This window comes from Echinops telfairi, unplaced genomic scaffold (genome assembly GCF_000313985.2).
Source record: "Echinops telfairi isolate 266 unplaced genomic scaffold, ASM31398v2 ScPeMD7_11;HRSCAF=52, whole genome shotgun sequence".
In the NCBI taxonomy this organism is placed as follows: Eukaryota; Metazoa; Chordata; class Mammalia; order Afrosoricida; family Tenrecidae; genus Echinops; species Echinops telfairi.
Window position 1 is genome coordinate 13,237,460 of NW_022103908.1, and position 2,620 is coordinate 13,240,079.

The window sequence follows — 2,620 nt, forward strand, 5'->3', positions numbered from 1 at the left end:
GTAACCATGCAATATGCCCTTGTTCTATTTGCACAACTGCCTCTTGATCCATGTACAGCTTCCTCAATGAAGTGTTGTGGAATTCCCATTCTTCCCAGGTTTTATCCACATATGAATACGGCCCACCCTATAGATTTGCTTTGCATAGTCACTAAAACAAAACTAACATATTTTCTGGTATCCTCTGCTTTGAGCCAAGATCCATCTGACATCAGCAATGATATTCATTGTTCCATGACTTCTGCATCTTGTCTGAACTTCTGATAGTTCCTGTCAATGCGATGCTGCAATCATTTTTGAATGACACTCAGTAAAATTTCACTTGTGGTGTTCTATGGTGAGAGCATTCTATTGGGGCACTCTAATTTCATGGGGCACCAATATGAATCTTTGTCCAGTCAGTTGGCCAACTAGCTGTCTTCAAATTTCCTGGTGTAGGCAGTGGGTATTTCCAGTGCTTCATTAGCTTATTGAAACACTTCGAATGTGATTCCATTCATTTCTTGTAGCCATGTTTTTGGCTAATTCGTTTGGTGTAGTTTGAACTTCTTCCTTCAACACCATTAGTTCTTGCTCATTGAAATAGTGGACCGTAGACTAGTTCTTTTAGGTCCCAGCACTCAGTCTGTGCAGTCTTTCCACCTTCTCTTGATGCTGCTTACGCGATTCAATATATTTCCCAGGCTCATTCAAGCTTACAAATTTCTGTGCCTTCCACCTGGGGAAGTCTATGTGTACAGTTGTCTTCTGTGTTGTTGAAAAGAGATATTTGCTATGAAGGAGTCATTGGTTTTTTCAAAATTTTATCATGCCTTCTCTAGCTTCCTTTCTATCAACATAATCATATTTTCCAATGACCCTTCCTTCCTTTTTGTTTCCAACTTTTGCACTCCCATTGCTAGGAGTTATCGATGCATCTTGAGTGCATATTTGATCAATTTTTGACTGAACTTTTTGGTAGAATTCTTCAATTTCTTCACCAATAGCTTTTATGGTTGGTGCTTAATTTTGAATAAGAATATTGATTGGATTTCTTTAAAGGCATATAGATATAATACTATCACAGACAGCATTGTACTTCATGATGAATTTTGCAATGTCCTTTTTTAACAATGAATTGTGGGAAACAGAACCAGGAAGAGAGTGTACCGTATATACTCAAGTATAAGCCAACCTGAATATCAGCCAAGGCACCTAATTTTACCACAAAACTGCATTAAAAATGTGCTGAAAAACTCAGCTTATACACGAATACATATGGGGTGTGGACAAACTCTCAATGCTAATGTGTTAAGGAATCTGAGAGGCCGGGCCTTCAGTGGAGGGAGACCTTCGCCTTCCTAAGTTGTAGATGCGTTCCAGTCACATTCTCCTAAGTAAAAATTATTCCTTTCACTGTCCCCCATAATTATGAAGTGCTGTTTGCAAGCACAAGGTGGCTTACTATACTCTTGAAGGTCCACTGCTTGAAGGCTACTTGCCTGAAGGTTATCTATCATGGAGATCAATCAGACCCTATTGTCTGTCCCACTTTAGGTAAGATCCACTCCCTTCTGATAAGGAACATTGATTATTTCCCCAGAGAAGAGTTCAAAGACCCCTAAAGTCAAACCAGATCTGAGATTGCCAAGGTTATGCTGCCATCTTTACTCTAGAACCCACTCATCTTGTTCCATGTGTACCTTCCTGTCATATGTACGCCTCCAGCACCTCCCTTCCTATTGCATGTCAACCCCTAGATCATCCACTCATGCTGAATATCCCTCTAATACAGCGCCTTCCTATTACATATGTACCTACCCTGGTGTGCATGCCTGGGATTTTAAAGCTCCTGAGAGAATGCATTACTCCTTCATGTGGGTCCCAGTCTGCATCAGGTGAGGGGAGCTCTTGTATGCTTTGTCTCATGTCTCTTTAATGTACCCTCAATCACACAACCACCCCCTTGGACACAGTTGTGGAGGCTGGTCCCCACAGTGAATATCAAGTCATTTATTTTATTTCAAAGAGACTAATACCAATCCATTTCAACTCACTAATGCCTAGGATATCAATCATTATGTGTTCCATTTCTTTTTTGATCACTTCCAATTTTACTAGATTCCTACTTCCAAGTTCGGATCATTAGCTGAATTTTGTAGCTGTTTCTTTGTGCCTTGCTACATGCCTCACCTTCAAATGAAATTCCAAAAAGTCCAGTACCACAGGCTTTACCAGACTCAAGTCACCATGGTCTACTACACTTTAAGACAGCAGTTCTCAACCTGTGGGTTGCGACTCCTTTGGGAGTCAAAAGACCCTATCACAGGGGTCGCCTAAGCCCATCAGAAAACACATATTTCCGAAGGTCTTAGGAACTGAGACACTGCTTCTCTATCCATCTCCAGGTGGGTCTGCCCACAGGCAGATATGCTGATCTGTTGAGAAAGAAGCTATAACAACCTTCACACTGACCTTGGCTTTTTACACATACTGTTGCAAAATGTAGCAATGCAGTTTATAGTTGTTGTATTAAGACAGTTACCCATGCTACACCATGCTTCTAGACAAAATTTAATTTACTTGTAATTAGAAATATTTATTTCACAATATATAATTACATATTGTTTTTATGATTAAT